The sequence below is a fragment of the Eptesicus fuscus genome, chromosome 13 (genome assembly GCF_027574615.1).
Source record: "Eptesicus fuscus isolate TK198812 chromosome 13, DD_ASM_mEF_20220401, whole genome shotgun sequence".
Taxonomy (NCBI): Eukaryota; Metazoa; Chordata; class Mammalia; order Chiroptera; family Vespertilionidae; genus Eptesicus; species Eptesicus fuscus.
The window spans coordinates 3,880,047-3,898,034 of NC_072485.1; the positions used below are offsets into that span (position 1 = coordinate 3,880,047).

Consider the following 17,988-nt stretch of genomic DNA (forward strand, 5'->3'; position numbering starts at 1 on the left):
CCCGGCAGCCTCCGCCCAGGGCTCAGTCCTCTGATAATCTGGCCTTCAAGGTTCGCTTCCCCAACTCCGTGGGCTACGTGACCGCTGGGCTTATCCCCCAGTTAGCTCCTGAGAGCAAAGTCCTACAGCCTCCCCCCCACACGCACTCACACACATGCACATGCACATGCTCGTGTGAGCACACACACAGCTGGCCTCACACACAGGGCTCAAACCAGGCCCGTCACAGCTCCCATCTGACTGGCTGAGGCGCCTCAATTTCTAAGTGTGAAATGAAGACACAGGCTCCTGTGACTGTCCGTTTCCACAGCGAGCTACACGGCCACCCCAGGGATGGTTAGGGCTCCTGCCTGGTCGGGTCTGGGTGGGGGGAGGCTGGGCAGGCAGGGAGACGGGCAGCCCTGGACCTGCGGCTGGTGGGGAGCCTGCTCTGGGCCCATCAGCTGCTCACCTGGGAGCGATGCGGCACCTGGAGCCCTTCGAGCAGCTGTCGGTGGAGCTCCTTGTGGGACACAGTGTGAGCAGAGTGCCCAGATAGCTGCTCTCTCCCACTACGACACTTGTCGCCGCTCTCTTCACTCTGGCAGAGCTAAGGGTTTGATGGCCTGTGTGCGGCCGGGGCGGGGGGCGGGGGGGGGCTCTCCATACCAACTGGGCAGAGGAGGTAGTCAGCTTCTTAGTGACGTGGGCTGGGAGTCCCTTCCCACAGCCCAGCACCGGGCCGGGCCAGGTGGGGTGGCCACTCCCGTAGAATCGCCCCTGCCTCTCCCACCCAGGCCGCAGGACAGCGAGGACACCGCTCCTTATCCCTGAGAGCAAGGGGTGCCACCGCACTGCCGCCCAGACAGACAGACAGACAGGGGCAGTGCCTCACGGGCTCACGGAGTGCGGAGGAGGGCCGGCCTGCTCGTCCTCGGGAGGCTTGTGTCCATGGACAGGCCTCTGAGAGGGGCTGCGGCCGTCTGCGGCCTGGAGGGCCTCAGTTAGAGCAGCAAGGGCCAGGCCTCCCTCAGATCCAGAGCCTGGGCCCCACCCAGCGTGTAAGTCCCTTCTCTGGGAGCCGGCGCGGAAATCTGTGTCTTACCAATTGCACAGGGGACTTTGACACATAGCCAGCACTGGGGACTGCTGACCTAGCTTGTCCCTGTCCCCGTATTACAGATGTGGAAGTGGAGGCCAGAGCAGTCAGGTGACTTTCCTGACCTGTGGTGGAGTGGTCTGTCCCGAGTGCCAGGAGGTCCTCCAGCACAGACTCTGGGAAGGTGACAGCTGAGCAGGGTGTTGCTGACGCCCCAGAGAGCACTGGCCGGTGTGTGTGGGGTGGTCACGGGGACTCAGAAATGCGACCCAGACGCCCCCAAGCAGAAGGGCTGAGGGGCTGGTTGGGGGTGTGGAGGATGCTGGGGGCGCACAGGATGCAGGAGGATGGGAGCTGGGCGTTGGGAACACAGTCCCGGAGCAGTAACAGCTGACAAGATGCCCGTCTTGGCTTTGCTGAGAGCTCATGTGAGGCTTGCTCTGCGGGCCCAGGAGAGAGGCTCCTAAGACAGAGCAGGAACCACAGCCACAGAGGAGTTGAGGTTTTGAACAGAAGCCAGCGCAGGAGAGGAAGAAGGTGGCGGACAGGAGGGGTCCACCTGAGATGGATGGGGGTGTGGCAGAGTGAAGAGAAGGGAAAGAAGCCAGGAGCAAACGAGCAGGCACTTCTGGGTGACACAGCAAATTGATCCTGCCCCCCGAAACCCTGGGCCTCACAGTCTCTGGGGGACACTAGAGATAAGTGGGTGCTCACCCATGTCAGGGACTGTGCCCCTTGAATTGAAAGAAACACACACTCCCCCATGAGGGCCTTACAGAGCCCTCATTGCCTTATCCTAAGCCAATTCCTCTCTGTCTAACATCCTGTGTGGGGCAGGCAGTATCCTAAGAATGACCCCCCGGGCCCCCGCCCCACCCCACCCGCTCACCTGGGAGTACGATGCACTCCTGTGCTTACGATGGGCACCACTGACTTAAGATAGGGAGGTATTGAAGTGACTAATCTAATCACACAAGCCCTTTAAAAGCAGTGTTTTCTCTGGCCGGTGGCAGAGGGGAAGCATGATAAGCCTTGTGTGGGTCATGCTGGGTGGAGATGGGGGGCTGGAGGGGAGGGATGTGGGGGGCGGGGCTGGAGAGGAGGGAGGTGGGCAGCCTGTAGGAGTGAGAGCAGTTCCTGGCTGGAGGCCAGCAAGGTTGCTGGGACCTCAGTCCTACAGCCACAGGAACTGAAGTTAGCCAACAACCTGAAGGATGTTGGAAGGGAAATCTTCCCCAGACCCTTCTGAAGGGACCAGGCTAGACAACACCTTTATTTTGATTTACTGAGACTCTGTCCAGAGACCTCAACTGAGCCTGCCCAGCCTGCTGACCTACGGACTGTGAGATAATGCATGCGTGCTGTTTTAAGCCACACACTTTTTGGCAGTTAGATATATGCATCAGTAGGAAATAATACACTAAGGCTACCATTGAGCCACCTGGCCTGGCATCCATCCCCCTGATTTCTGGCCTCATGGGTTGATAGAACCTGGTTCCTGTTGGTGGGGAAGGGTCAACGGGGTGTCCATCCTTTTGTTCAAATGTTTCAACTCCCAGAGACGTCCTATGCCCAAGGGAGTTCTGCCCTGTGGGTGGAGGTCAGGCACCTCTGGTCTCATCGTAAGAGCAGCGTGACCGATGGGTCTCTAACCTCAGGAGTGACAGGCACTAGTGGGCTCTGCCTTCCCCCACTGCCAGTGAGAGCAGTAAGTGATTGTGACAAGGGCTGATGTTTGATGCAGCTTCCTACGCGCCAGACAAAGGACTAAGCGCATGTCTGTATTACCCCCTTTAATACTCGTAATAACCCTGGGATGGATATTATTATGGTTCCCATTTTGCAGACAAAGAAACTGAGGCTTAGAGAGCTCAGACTTGTTAGTGGGCGGTTGAACCAGGATTTGAGGTTGAGTGTCAGCTCCAGAGCCCTGTTCCTAATAGTCCCGTCACCGCTCCCTCCCTGCACCAGGCACCGTATTTAAAAGGATCTTGTCTACCAAACAAACTGAAGTTTTCAAGTCATAATTTGTTTTCTCATTTTTTATTAATCAAAGCTGTGTATGGCTGCCAATCAGGGGCTCAGATCCGCATGAGATTAGCAGTGTTATCACACTGAGTTGATATAACTCCAGCCAAAAGCACAGCAGTGATGTCTCAGTCAGCAGTCGGGAGCCTTATCTCTGGGTAAGCTGTTGCTTCATAGGTGCACAGAAGTATTTATCAACAGTAGCTCTGAGCCATGGTACCCCTGTGGGACCTTAGGGTCTGAGGACTGCAGGTGGGGACCTGGTCCAGTGCTTCCAGACCCGCCCATCTGCTCTGCTCAGCCTCGAGCCTCTGAGACCTGCGCAAGGACCTCGTTCACAGAGGGGGCTGCAGATGCCTGTCTGCCTCCAAACGCCACTGCCAGGGACAGAGTGAACAGTCTGATGCCCTCCCCCAATGCACACACGCACACATACATGCACATGTGCACACACGCGTGGATGCACACATGCTCACGGCAACCAGTGCATCACCACTACCGTCAGGAATGTGGGCTTTTCAAATAGTATTTTTCCCCAAGTTCATGTTCCCTACTCACTGCTGTGCATGTGCGGACACACACACACACACACACACATACACAAGTGCACACCCCACTCTTCTCTCCTCCAGCAGAAGGTAGTTCAGTCTTAGTATAAAACACGAAACTTTCCCATCTCACATTACTATGACTGACAGAGCATGAACATCTGTAAGTGAGGAGGGTCGTTCTTTCCATCTTGACTATGGAGTCTGAACTCTGTTTTTCATATCATGAATCTAGTACAGTGAGCTCCTAAGTGTCATTCATTCACTCAAAATCTTTTTCTTCCTAGCATGTGCCAGGCCAGGTAGGTAGCACTGGGGATTTATCAAATAAGAACCAGGCCAGCGCAGGCTGAAAGGCTGCCCCCAGGTAGCCCCAAAGCCAAGCTCAGTGCCGGGAGCCTTTGGCTGAGGGCAGGAGAGCATGGGGTCTCCCGGGAAAGTAGGAGGGACCACTGGCGCTCTCGGTGAGTGTCAGCGTCAGCAGAGGCAGGGGGAGAGGACCTTAGAAAAGACCTTCCAGGCTGTGGCCTGGCTTCCTTCCCTCTGTCCCTTCTGAGCCTCCCAGTTAGCCGGCATTCCAGTGGTCTCCTGGTGATAGTTCTCACCTGGGATTACAACTGACCACAGTTGTCTGTGTCCTGGGCCACGGCTCCCTGGGGCCACGGAGGAGGGCCGTGCTAGGAATTCCAACAGGAGAGCGCAGGCCAGAGGCTGGAGCCAGGGCCCGGCTTGGGTGGGAGAAGTTCTCCCCTGCTCTTCCTGGTGAGTGGGGCTCTGACCTACAGTCGTGAGGGACATGGGAACACAGTTCTTCTGTGTTGTCACAATGAAAGCAAACACTGGGGCCTGCACCCGCAGCCTGCTTTAGGGATGAAAAACTACTGCAGAGACAGGATCAAGTGCAAACCTCCCAACAAGCTTGCAAAGCATGTTGGGCAGGCATCATGGCTGTGGCTCAGCGAGGGTAAGCGATTCCCTTTGGGCAGTGGTCGGCAAACTCATTAGTCAACAGAGCCAAATATCAACAGTACAATGATTGAAATTTCTTTTGAGAGCCAAATTTTTTAAACTTAAACTTCTTCTAATGCCACTTCTTCAAAATAGACTCGCCCAGGCCGTGGTATTTTGTGGAAGAGCCACACTCAAGGGGCCAAAGAGCCGCATGTGGCTCGCGAGCCGTGGTTTGCCGACCACTGCCTTTGGGGAACAGCCAGTGAGTGCAGAGAGGAAACGGGAACCCAGCTCGGCTCTTTGTCCAGTACAACCAGTCATGTCAGCTAACTGGAGACAGAGCTGTTCCCATGGCAGAGGGGACACGAGCCAGAAAATGAGCTGGAGTCACAGGGCATGCATTCGTTCCCTAAGGCTGCTGCGACAAACACCACAAACCAGGTGGCTTCAACAACAGAAATGCATTCACTCGGCTCTGAGGCCGGCGTCGGACCTCTGGGTTTCATAGGGGGTCCTTCCGAGGCTCCGAGGAGACTGCTCCTGCCCGTCTCCACAGCTCCTGGGGCTGCGGTCGCTCCTTGTTCCTGGGCTTGTGGCAGCATCACTCCCGTCTTCACCTCCATCGACGCACAGCATTCTCCCTGCATGTCTGTGTCCACAGTGGGTGAGGGATGGTCAACTCTAACCCAGCACGACCTCATCTTAATCTGCAAAGACCCTATTTCTACATCAGGTTATAGTCATAGAGTGGGCATGAATTTTGGGGAGATATGATTTAACCCAGTAAGAAGGGGAATTTGGTCTGTTAGGAGCAGGGTGATGGGAAGCCAGAGAGCTGGGCCGCGGGGCTCCAGTTTGATTTGACCACCGGGGCTCCTGCTGCCTTGTCTCGTGAGGACAGGACAAGAGAAGTAATTGCCTCCCCTCACCCTGAACACCTCGCCCATCTGTCCTCTTACCCCTCGCTGCCCTCGCCACAATCCTGACTTCTAGCCACAAACAAGGATGTGCTAAGATGACTGGTAAAGTAATTGCTACAGAACAACTATGATTTATTGAGCACTTACCATGCACCAGGTGCTGTACAAGAGCTTTATATACATGATTTTATTTAATCCTCACAATGACTCTATGAAACAAAATTCATTTTAATTTTCATTTGACACTGGAGGAAACAAAGGCTTTGGAAGGCCGAGACGTGTCTGAGGTCACAATGTAATAGGCGGTGTGAACAGGACTCTAGCCCAGCTCACACTAGAACTCCTGACCCCCTCTAGGTACTCCTGACCCCCTCTGTCCACCCCAGTTTATTCCCTGGGGAGTAGCGTGCAACCTGGGACACCTGTGAGGATCCCAGAATGGAGGGCTGTGGGACAGGATAGTTCTCAGGGACACAGAAAGGGAATGGGCAGAGGGGGTTTCCAGTCAAACGGCTTTGAGCTATTTCCAGTGAACTGGCCTGGCCACCTCTGCTGGGGCACAGAGGGAGGAGGAAATCAGGGGTCTACCTCCCTGTTTGTACGGTGCCTGGAGGTTCCCCATCCTATTTGCAAGGCCATAAATAATCGAGACATATTACTCAGGGATTGCCATGGTAACATCTTCAGGTTACCAGGGAGGCGAGATCCAAACAAAAGTATCTGATTAAATATTTCTGGCCACTAGAGGAATCTATGCAATACTGGGATGTGGGAAGGGAGGGGCAAGGAGGCTCACTGCTTCTTTGTTCTGTCCATACAGATCTTCCTCCTCAGAGTCACAGCTCTGGGGTGGGGGGCTCCTCTCCCCTTCGCTTTTTCCTGGGCTCTTCCCAACCTGTAAGCCATTTCTCTAACATTCAAGCAGCATCCTGCAATTAGCTCGAAAAGATATGCCCTTGGCTTTCTCAATAAACACACCCTCTTCTAATTGGTTTACGATTGAGTTGGTTATCCAACTAAACATGGTCCCCACATATATCATCCTTTTAAATGGAATCAGTAAGCCTGCAAGCCGGCTTTCCCCAGATGCCAGGAGCATGGCATAGGCATGGAACAAGGCCTCGAAGGAGAAGAACCAGGGAGGGGTTAGTCTGGGCTGGGGCGCTCCTGTCCTTGGGCCATGAGAGCTGCTCATGGGGGCTCCTCCCTGGAGGCCCAGACTGGGAAAGAATCGGTCTCCATTCCCGACTTCACAACCACAACAAATATGTTTCCAACCCAAGTGGTTGTTTCACATAAGCTTGCTCTGCCCTCCACAGCAGCCAGAGATGGTGGCCAGGTTAGGGAGCTAGGAGGTGTACAGGGGTGGGCAAATGTAAGTTTACAATGGTGAGACACAGAGTTTATTCTGCATTGTTATTTAGTAACTAGAGGCCCGGTGCACAAAATTCGTGCATGGGGGAAGGGGGTCCTCTCAATTCAGCCTGAACCCTCTTCAATCTGGGACCCCTCGGGGGATGTCTAACTGCTGGTTTAGGTCGGATCCCCAAGATTGGGCCTAAACCAGCAGTCAGACATCCCTTTCAAAATCCTGGACCTCTCGCTCCTAATAATTCACCTGCCTGCCTGCCTGGTTGCCCCTAACTGCCCCCCATGCTGGCCTGGTCGCCCCCAACTGCCCCCTCCCTGCTGGCCTGGTTGCTCCTAACTGCCCCTCTGCTGGCTTGGTCACCCCTTACTGCCCCCTCTGCCAGCCTGGTCACCCCCAACTGCCCCCCTCTGCTGGCTTGGTCACCCCTTACTGCCCCCTCTGCCAGCCTGGTCACCCCCAACTGCCCCCCTCTGCTGGCCTGTTCACCCCTAACTGCCCCCCCTGCAGGCCTGGTTGCCCCATGCAGCCTGCTTGTTCAGTTGTTTGGTCATCCCTTTCTAACGCCCCTGATGGCCTGGTGGTAGGAAGCCATTTTGTGAGGGTGTGACGGTTAATTTGCATTTGCATATTACCTCTTTATTATATAAGATTATAGAATTTATTTGAATTACACCTGTAAAGCTGCTTTGTCCACTTGTACTTTCCAGTTGTAGACAGGCCCACGGGGGGAAGCAGGGAGGAGGATATCTTCATGTCTCCACTTTGATGAGGTCAGAGCTGGACCAGATTTCAGACTCTGTAGTCAACACCTTCATTTAGGGATGGGAACTGGAGGCTACTTAGTCCAGGTCCCTGGGCTAGTAAGTGGCTTCACTGTTTCTAAAACCTATTTTCTAACCCAACCCCTTATCCAGGGCCCCCAGCCCTGGTGGGGTCACTGGGTCTACACAGAGCCTGAGTATAAAGAGGGAGGTGGGGAGTAGGGACATGCAGGTGGTCTCCAGGATGCTTGGGGGTGCCCTTAGCCCACCTATATGGGGCTGCCTGAGCCTCCGCCCAGCCCAGCTGTCTTGTACACACAGCCCTCTCTCGAGGCTCCAGCCGTCAGTGTGTGTTCCTAGAGCAACCTGCGCCCAGCCGTCCCTTTCACAGAGCACCTCTCTCTCCTCGGGGGCCATGCCCCACTCAAGTACTGGCAGCTTTGCAACAGGTGGGGGGAGGGGAGGGAGGGAGGGAGGGGAGCCTGGGGCCCCAGGAAGGCCTCCCCTGCAACCACCTGCGCCCACCCAACGAGTTAGCATCTCATACATTGTTGATGAGGCCTTTCCCGGGCTTGCGCTGAGCTGGGGACTTGATGAGACAAAGAAATAAATAATACTAAGTAGCACAGAGTGCAGGGGTCAGGCGGGGGGGTCAGGAACGGTGTTAGCCTTGGGGCTTGCATATTTTATCACGGCTCACTCTCCTGCCCCTCTTCCCTCCTCTCCTCTCTCCTGATGTTGCTGTGGTGAGAGTTTATACCACCCAGCACACTGGTCTGTACATCTATTTGCAACCCAGGCATCTTTGGTTTGTGTGTGAGAGAGATGGCCCATCCCCAGATGAGTCAAACTGAAAATCCATTGGTTGTTAAATAAAAGCCCTCCCACTGTGGGACATGACAGTGATGGGTGAGAGGAGGAGGGGTGGCTTCTGGATTGAGACAGTTGAGCTGAATTGCTGGGAAAGCTTGGGTGGGAGCCTGGGAGGGTGGGGGTGGAGGACAGAGCAGGGCTGAGCAGAGATGAGTGCAAGTGGGAGTGGGTGCTGGGGTGCATCCATGGGGGGCAACTGAGGGTGGAGGACCTGAGCGCCCTCTAGAATTGTGTTTTATTTTCTGATGCCGTACAAAGCACTTGTATATATGCTATGTCTTTGACTTTACAATTTGGGACGTATTTTTGATACTTGAGAGATGTAGAAACTCTGGTGAAATGACTTGCCCATGACCATCTATAATAATAAAAGCGTAATATTCAAATCGGCCAAACGGCCGGACAGTGGAACTACCGTCCGGACGACCTTCCGGACAAAGCCAGGGCTGCGAGGGCCGAGGCAGCTGGGGCTGCGAGGGCCTACTCTTGCACAAATTTCATGCATCAGGCCTCTACTTGTAAAATAAAAACAAATGAAAAACTGACCAGACCTGGCAAGGAGAGATTTCACTCAAAGAGATTATTGTGAGGCAGAGAAAAGGGCTGTTGTAATAGAGAGGAGGATTTGCCCAGGAGAGCTGCTAGCAGCCAGGAGTTGGGCAGAAAGGGCTTTTACGTTACAGTTACAGCGTTACAATGAGGTGTGAACAAGCCAGGAAGAGCAGGTGTGTGTTTTCTGAAGTCCAGGGAAGGGCAGCTTTCTGCAGGAAGTGGGTTTCTGGGACAGAAAGCAGAGAGGTTTCTTAACCCTCACAGTCCTCCAGGCTCCCGGGCGCAGGTAAACCCAGCGCTGTCCTCACGCAGCTGCACGTGGCAGTGCTGGGACTGGAATCCGGGGCTCGGCGCTCCCAGACTGCGATGGCCCTCCTTTCTCCATCCTCTTACCTCTTTCACATCTGAGCAGTCTTTTTTTTTTTTAAATAAATCTTTATTGTTCAGATTATTACAATTGTTTCTCCTTTTTTCCCTCCATATCTCCCCATTACCCGGTTCCCTCTCCCCCGTTGTCCTTATTCATAGGTGTATGATTTTTGTCCAGTCTCTTCCCATACCCCCCACACGGACACCCCTTTCCCCCTGAGAATTATCAATCCACTCCCATTCTATGCCTCTGATTCTATTATGTTCACCAGTTTATTCTGTTCCTCAGATTTTTAATTCACTTGATTTTTAGAATCACTTGTTGATAGTTATGTATTTGTTGTTCATAATTTTTATCTTTACTTTTTTCTTCTTTTTAAAGAATACCTTTCAGCATTTCATATAATACTGGTTTGGTGGTGATGAACTCCTTTAGCTTTTTCTTATCTGTGAAGCTCTTTATCTGCCCTTCAATTCTGAATGATAACTTTGCTGGGTAGAGTAGTCTTGGTTGTAGGTTCTTGCTATTCATCACTTTGAATATTTCTTGCCATTCCCGTCTGGCCTGCATAGTTTCTGTTGATAAATCAGCTGACAGTCGTATGGGTGCTCCCTTGTAGGTAACTAACTGTTTTTCTCTTGCTGCTTGTAAGATTCTCTCTTTGTCTTTTGCCCTTGGCATTTTAATTATGATGTGTCTTGGTGTGGTCCTCTTTGGATTCCTCTTGTTTGGAGTTCTGTGCGCTTCCTGAACTTGTAAGTCCATTTCTTTCACCAGGTGGGGGAAGTTTTCTGTCATTATTTCTTCAAATAGGTTTTCAGTATCTTGCTCTCTCTCTTCTGGCACCCCAAAAATTCGGATATTGGTATGCTTAAAGCCATCCTGGAGGCTCCTTATGCTATCCTCACACTTTTGGATTCTTCTTTCTTTCTGCCTCTCTGGTTGGGTGTTTTTTTCTTCCTCATATTCCAGATCTTTGGTTTGACTCTTCGGGTGCGGTGGTCTACTCTGTATATTCTTTATTTCAGACAGTGTATGCATAATTTCTGACTGGTCCTTTTCCATTTGTTTGGTATTCTCATTAAGGTCCTTGAAGGTCTCTTCAAGTTTCTCAGCGGTTTTTAGAAGATTCTTGAGTAACCTTATAAATTTGGTTCTGAACACTGTGTCGTCCATTAGTTTGCTTTCATCTATTTCTCCTACTTGTGACATACTTCGATGTCTCCACATTTTGGCTGCCTCCCTGTGTTGATGGAGTGGCTTTGTGTGGTCGGTAACCTATAGGGGCCAGTAGCTCAGCTTCCCCAATCACCCTAGGTGGTCGCTCTTGGTACTCCCCTTTGTGGGCTGAGTGGAAAGTCTTGGTGTAGTTAAAAGCCCTGATTGCTGTTGGTACACTGGGAGGAATTGACCTCCGGTCCAATTGGCTGTGAGGGCCTGCTGTATCTATAATGGAAGAATTGCTGTGCTGGAGACACAGTAGGGCTTTGGTGCTCACTGAGTCTGCCTCTTGAATGTGTCCCTTATGAGAGTGGTTGAAATCTGGTGTCGTCCACACCGACAGAAAAGTCACTCTCACACTCCGACCGGCCGAGAGTCCCTCCCGTAGGCGTCTGGGTCCCCCGCGTGTCCCCAGAAACTGGAGTTCAGAGTGGTTGGGATTGTTGGTATCACTGGCGGGAATTGATCTCCAAGCCAGTTGGCTGTGAGGATCAGCAGTGTCTCTGCTGGGAGAGCTTCTGTGCTCAGCTTGGATGGGGCGGAGTCTCAGGGTGGCGCAGACAAGCTTTGGTTTCCCGTCTGCTCTGCCCTAAGAGGGGCAGTTTCTCTGTGCCGGAATTAATGGCTGCGCACCTCTGAGAGAAGGCAGCTTTCGAGCCTCTCCCGCTGCCTAACAGACCAGTTTCTCCCCAGCTGGGGCTTTGTTTTTCTCCCGAATGAGAAATCCAGTCACTGGGAGGGCTGTGCTCAACTTGGATGGGGTGGAGTCTCAGAATGGCGCAGACAAACTTGGTTTCAGTCCGCGCCGCCCTAAGAGGGCCTGTTCCTCCGTGCCCGAATTAATGGCTGCGCGCCTCTGAGATAAGGCCTCTCTCAAGCCTCGTCTGCTGCCAAACAGCCCAGTTTCTCCCCGACCGCAGCTGGACCTCAGTGCAGTCGGGCGGCCCTGCTTTTCTCCCAAACGAGAAAGCTAGCCACTCAGCGTCTGCTGCCCTCCCTCTCCGGGCGCGCTGCGAGCAAGCCTGCCGCGTATTCAGCTGCCCGCCCTTTCCGCGCTCACGGATCTCTGCACCTCCACAGCTCCTGAGGCTCAGCGTCTCCCTTTCTGTTTTTCTCTAGTTGTAGGTTTTACACTCTGCCAGCTTTCCGGTGGTTCTGGATGGTGTGCGCTCTGTTTTCCAGTTGTAGTTTCAAAATTGTTGTGGTAGGCAACAGTTAGGTGTTTACCTTATGCCGCCATCTTGGTTTCCTCCCTGAGCAGTCTTATATTTTTCTCTCCGTCCACCTCCTCTTAGAACCTGCTGTGAAGACTAAAGAAGCTGGTGACGGCTTAACCGGTAACCCAGGCCAGGAATGTTTGTGTTTGACGCGGGACAGAGCTCTGATTGGGCTCTCAAGAGGAGCGTCCTCTCCAGGATCAACCACCCTGCCTTCTCTTTCCTCTCATAAAAACCACTCGGATGCGGGAGGACAGCAGAGCAGAAGACAGAGATGGTTGATAACAGGCATTGAGTCAGACTCTCGGAGCTGGAAGGGACCTAGAACACCTGGCGCGATCCCCATTGTGCAGATGGGAAAAGTGAGGACCACGTAGGAGGAGGGGCAGTGGCCAGATCGATAGTGAGTGAGGATGCCCCTGACTGTTCATGTTGTGCAGAATGAGGGCACACAGCTCCTCCTGAGCTCTCTCCCATCGGGTCAGGTTCTCTTCTCCCCGACAGCCGCCTCAGTCGGCGTTAGGGGTAGACCAGTGGTTATGGCCTTCCATTTGAATAACTATCTCAGGGTGGTGCTAACTACGCAAGCCTGCAACTCCCCTCCTTCCTGGATTACTGAGGCTTGAACCCTGGGCATCTGCACTGAATCAGAGTTGGGTGGACCTGGAACCATGCCTCTGGGAAGGACTGGGAGGGCCGCGGCAGGGGTCTAGAAGGAGGTGGACAGAGCGACTGCCACGAGCCATCAGCGAGTCACGGGGGCAGTCAGGCCCTTTGGAGGAGGCGGTGGGGGGAGGGACCTTCACTCTCAGCTGTCGGTCGGAGGGTGGATGGGAAAGGCAGCCTCTCCCCTCCCCGTATTCCCTCTCCGCCTGAGAGAGATGGCGCCTGGGAGGGCGAGGTGTTCTTCAGGGGGAGTAAGATGCTTCCTTGAAAGGTAACAAATTCCTCACTAATTACACAATTATTTCATTATGCAGTCTTAATGAAAAACAATACACACGCCACTCAAAGCCTAACAAGAGGCCTGTAGCCAGGACTTATCCAATTTAATAAATCCCCTCCATCCCATAATTATTTCGCCGATTCTTTGTAATACAGTCTGCAGAGGGTGCGGGGACAGACAGTCTTCGCTTGGCTGTGGCGGAGAGCGGGGAGACAGGCCTCTCCCTGCCCACCCCGGCCCTCCCAGCTGCCCTCTCACAGTGGGTGCCAGGGCATGTACCCCAGTTGTTTAGACCCAGCTCTCATCCTCCCTCCTGTCTTATCAAAGGGGCGTGAGAGGGAGAGGTCAGGCCAGACCGGCTAGATTATGACTCCCTTAGTTGAATTTTGACTTTGGTGCTTCCCCGTGCAATGCTCCATCTCCTGCCTGAGAACCTGCCCTGCCCCAACTCCTATTCCTTTTCCTCAGCCTTCCTCTCCACCAGAAGTCATAAAACGCGGATGTGCTACCCTTCAGAACTGCAGGTTTTTAATCCAAGTTTGGCTTAACTAAGCACTAGCTTGTACTTAACCTCTCTGAGTCTCAGTTTCTCTGTCTGTAAGATGGGAATATTGATACCTTCCTCACTGGGACGTGCAGAGCAAAGGAGGTTGGGGACGTCAAGAATGTAGCACAGTGTTGATGGGCACAAGCTCATGTCCATCAGCAAGAGTTTCCGTTCATGCTCCCACCTCCCCCGCCTCCTGGGAGCCTTGCAATGAATATCGGAGGTGGCATTCACAATGCGGGGAGCATTGAGGCAGTGGCTCTCCTTCATTTCTCTCACTCTGTGCCTTCCATAGTCTTGTGATGGTGTTGCTATAAGGAAGGCTTAAATTCTGGGTGTGGGGGCGGGGAGAGTGGATTGAAGTTTGGGGGTCAGGAAGACCTGGGGAGTCTTGTTTTTTTGTCCTAGCAGAAGAGCTGGGCTAGGAGGAGCTCACTGCTTGATGCACTTCTCCATCACCATTGCCATGGCGACTGCCTGCAGCCTTCATTCCTCAGCATCCTAACTGAGGCAAAATCATGCAGGATGCTGGTCACACCTGGGTCCTTCTGTAACCTGACAATCAAGGGGTCTGGGCTGCCTGTCACTACTTGAGCCAATTAAGCAGGGACAGGGTTGAATCATTATGAGTGTTTATTCCAGTCCTGCTGGCAGGAATAGAGAGCAGCAGGTCATCCACCAAAATCTGCTCTTCCCCCACCATAAGCCAGCTGCTTCTATGGGGTAGAAGGACAAAGATTACAAGGGAAAGGGTATGCCAAATGGGCAGGTTACAGGTAATGGGGACTGGAGATCTTCAAAGGGCTTAGTGGTATGCAAAAGGGCTGGGGTCTTCAAAGGGCGATTCTGGTTTCTGCAACAAAGTTGTTAATCTTTCCATGATAATAGGCAGCTCCAAATGGGGAGGATGGGCTGCATTTCCAGGTGCACTCCTAGGTCCCACAGGCAACTGCCCAGCAGGTTAGAATGTGCCCTCTGTAATCAGAATAAAACAATGGTAGGAAATGGACCTCTGTGCCCCATCTCCAGCACGGTGGGCTTTTGATGGAATTTACTGAATTCCCCCAGGACAAACAGCATGTAGGGCAGAGGGAAGAGGAACAAAGAGCTGTGCATGTGGGCCAACATGGTGGAAACCCCCGAGGCGTCTGCCTCACTAGACAGGAGGTGGAGGCAGCTAGAAAGGCCTCAGCCCAATATTTTAAATGGCCCAAGAGGAGACAGCAAGACCTAGGTGACAGGAAGCAGGTGACCTCAGAGTGCTCAGCCAATGAGGAACCGGAGGAGGGACTAAATAAATGGGCTGTGATCAATACTCCTCGTGTGCCTGTACAATGGGATGGACGCCTGCTCTCAAGAGTGTATTAAAGGTCTCATTTTCGCCTTACTTCTGTCTCTGAGTCCGTCATCTGAAAATCGGACAGGTGAGTATTTCTCACACAATCACGGTGTGAGAAATTGTCCCCACCTCGTTGGAGCACCACCAACACCCCTGGACTGTTGCAGAAGACCAAAGAAAACCAAGGATGCTTCAAAGAAAAGGAGGGACACTGTTTAATACACCAGCGGACTCAGGGAACAGCCTTCCAAATCTAAGTGAAGGAACATGCATGGGGCCCTCCCTTATATCTCCCTGTGGTCCTTGTCCCACAAGCATGGATCATGCTTCCGGTCCTTTTCACGGGCCTTGCAAGAAGGCCCCCAGGTGTTGGGGGTCTCCAGGCCATATCTGATGGTCTGGCCTGGCGCCAGCATTAATAACCCTCCCTCCGGAGCAGTGCACTGTTCACAGTAACAGGTTCTGCAAGACCAGTATCTGGGAAGGAGAGAGGGACTTAATTATAGGTTATCAGGATTGTACACTGAGCTTGCTGGCTTGGATTCAGATCACTAGCCCCAAATATCAGGGTTACATTGGAATTAGCCCTTTTTTGCCTTCTCAGGACCTCTGGCTGCCCCCCTGTATTAATTCTTTCACTGCCCTAACCTGAGACCACACCCTAACAGGCACCACCTCCCGGGACTTCCCCAGGGGGTCCCAGCAAGGCAGCCTGGACTTTGACATCAGGTGGACCCCAAAGGCTGTTTCTAGAATTCACTGGTGTCACCTTGGGCTAGAGTTACATACACTCCCAGACCTCAGTTTCTTCACCTGTCAAATAGGCATACAAATAGAACATCTCATGGGGTTGTCCCGAGGCTCACGTAAGGTGATGCATACAAAGGAGTTTCCTTAAGGTAAAAGCACTGAACAAACATGAGTGGGGTGGGGATCAGGCCAGCACTGTTTGAGCATCTTGCCCATTAATGTGCTAAACCGTGAGCACACATTATTTCATTGAATTCAAAACGCCATAAAGTAGGGCTCAATCTCTTCATTGTGCCCATGAGGATGGAAGCTTAGAGAAGCCAAATCAGTTACCTGACCTCACAGAGCAGAAAAGACCTCATTTCCTCTCTGTAAGAATCTGTAAGAGGTCCCTGTGCTTATTGATACTGATTAATAAAGAAGGTTTCCACCATTTGTCCACCATCCAGAGCTGAGGGGTCAGTGCTGACATGTACACATAAGGAACTACTGGACATCGAAATTGGGTCTCAAAAGAACTGTTGGTCCAGGGGGAAGCTCGCTACAGATTGATTCATTTGCCTGTCAGCATAAATATTATTGCTCGTCTCACATTCAGTTCTTATTAGTATATATCTAGTGACATTTGATCTCATTCATCTAGAGGAAATGATGAACAACATAGACTGAGGAACAAGAACAGAACCAGAATCAAGGAGGCATCGATCGGACTATCGGGCCTCAGAGGGAGGATAGGGGAGGGTAGGAGAGGGTGGGGGCAGGGGGAGAGTTCAACCAAAGGACCGGTATGCATGCATATAAGCCTATCCAACGGTTAAGTTCAACAGGGGATTGGGGCATGCGTGGGGAGAGGGGTGGGATGGGAATGGGGGGATGAGGACAAATATGTGACACCTTAATCAATAAAGAAATTTAAAAAAAAAAAAAAAAAAAAAAAAAAAATAAAGAAGGTTTCATTGCTGTTTACTTACTGGGCTGTGGGGAGACCAGACCAGTACAGGACAGGGTCTTTCTGTCAATGCCAGGAGCTGTGTCTCCATTTGCCATAATAATCCATGAAGAGGGACCCAGTCTGCAGGAGGGGAGCCCACGACAGAAGCCTTGAATGGAGACAGGAAACATGAGTTAAGTCTGAGGGGGGCTCCTCCTGGGCTGGGGCCCCCCGAGAAGGCTTCACGGGGAGGGAGAGCTTGGGAGTAGGCTTTAGAGAATGGATAGAGTTTGAAGAGGCAGAGAGGGTGGGTGGGCAATCCTGGTGGGGACTGAAGCCATCTGGAGAGAGCCCTAGGAATGGGCTGAATGGTGGGGCAGGGGAGGAACTGTGAACAATCGGCTGTAGATTCTTTTACACACGGATCTGCAGACAGTAGCAGATACATATATGAACCCCAGTGGGTACTCAGGTATGTGCCTCTGTGGTCCCAGGTTTCCTCAGGGCTGCCTTCTTTTCTCCGGGAGCCTGCAGCAGAGTGGGCACTAAATGGCTCCCCATGCCTGCTTCTTCCCTTTGAAGCAGCCTATTCAAGGGTTTCCGGCCTGACCCCCTCCCTTGTTAAATGCCAGTCTCAGCCAGATCACACTGTACAGCCTTCAATGCTTGGGTCAGAGGAGGTGGCGCATGTGCTGTTGGGTCTTGGCCCAGCTATGTGGGTCCAGAGAGCTCTCAGAGCAGGCTGTAGGCCTGGCCTCTTTTCTGTTGTCCGAAGCCCATGTGGGAAGGAGCGGAGTCAGGCGTGGTTGTGGGTGCAATAAGAGTAGATTTGGATAATTTCAGGATGAGAATGGCGGTGAGGGCTGAGGTAATATGGACTCGCCGTGGGTGGTTGGGAGGGTGGTGGGTGCCTGCCTGCTGGAGAAGACTGGAGGTCGGAAAGTTGGTTCTTTCTTTGCACCCAATTCTGTGCCACTTTGGGTGTTGAGACAAGCCAAGGATCCCCACAGGGAAACTTCTGCCTCCTCATGTTGATCACTCTGCCTCCTCGCCTAGAGGGCATCCGTGATCCCTGGTGAGGCCCCTCTGTGTGTGGGAGGAAGTCCTGGGCATCGAATACGTACTGGTTGGCAAGTTTCGTAATCACAACCTGGGCACTCCATGTGGTGTGGCTCAGACGCCACATTAACAGGCTGGCTGACTCATTCCTCAGGCCTGGAACTTTGGGCTAGTCATGTTCCATGCCCATTTGGGCTCCTGGATAATGTCCTTTCACAGCCTGGCCTTTTCCTGGGGTTTATCCCTAAGGCCTTGGTTCCCACTTCTGTTCCAGGCTCTCTGGTCAAGTGGCCTGCTGTGGCCACTGCGCTCATACACACTGCAGTGTTACTGCCTCCACTCCCTCTCCCACTCCTGCACTGGGAGCCTCTGTCTTGGGTAAGGGTTTCCCTCTTTCCCTTCCCTTAACCACCTTCTTGAGCTCATCGCCATTTCTTTTCTCCCACTGGCCCTTTGTCTAGGCTGTCTCCTTCCTCATTGTGGAGGTCTAGCTGGGCCTACCTCCCTCCTCTAGATTCTTAAACT

The 17,988-nt window shown here is 52.7% G+C and overlaps 1 pseudogene; it reads left to right on the top strand.

The window, feature by feature from the left end:
* The first annotated feature begins 460 nt into the window (after window positions 1–460).
* Window positions 461–17,988, top strand: part of LOC129151114 (transmembrane protein 41A-like) — a 99,598-nt pseudogene continuing 82,070 nt past the window's right edge.